Below are 829 nucleotides of genomic sequence, written 5' to 3' on the forward strand. Positions count from 1 at the left end.
GGAGCAGCTACATGTTGCTGATGTTGCTGCATCTAGTGTCGATTTGTCGTCTTTTCGTTTAAACCCTTCATCGTCTCCTTTTTATCTTTGGCATTCTCGTTTGGGACATGTTTCAGCGTCTCGTTTACAGTTTTTGGTTTCCACTGGTGTGTTAGGCTCTTTGAAATTTGATGATATTTCTGATTGTTGTGGTTGTAAACTGGGAAAATTTTCTGCTTTACCGTTTAATAAAAGTGTCACTCGTTCTGTTGCTCCCTTTGATATTGTGCATTCTGATGTGTGGGGTCCCTCTCCGATAACCTCCAAGTCAGGAGCTAATTATTATGTTTCATTCATTGATGATTACACTCGTTATACGTGGGTTTATTTTATGAAGCGTAGGTCTGACTTTTTCACCATATATAATGAATTCAGAGCTATTGTCAAGACTCAACCCTCTGCTGTCATAAAATGTTTTCGATGTGATTTAGGAGGAGAATTTACCTCCAATGATTTTAAACAATTATTGGCATCTGATGGCACTATACATCAATCATCTTGTACAGACACTCCTCAGCAGAATGGTGTTGTAGAAAGAAAACATCGACATCTCCTAGAAACTGCTAGATCCTTACTACTCTCTGCTCAAGTTCCCAATATGTTTTGGGGAGAAGCTGTTCATACCGCTACTTATGTTATTAATCACATTCCTACTGCGTACACTTCGGGGAAGTCTCCTTATCAAATGTTGTTTGGACAACTCCCAGATTATTCTTCATTACGAGTGTTTGGGTGTACATGTTTTGTCTTGAAGCCTCATGTAGAGAGAGATAAGTTGTCTTCAAAATCA

Source organism: Lactuca serriola, chromosome 6, assembly GCF_051521515.1.
Source record: "Lactuca serriola cultivar US96UC23 chromosome 6, Lser_US96UC23_V15, whole genome shotgun sequence".
NCBI lineage: Eukaryota > Viridiplantae > Streptophyta > Magnoliopsida > Asterales > Asteraceae > Lactuca > Lactuca serriola.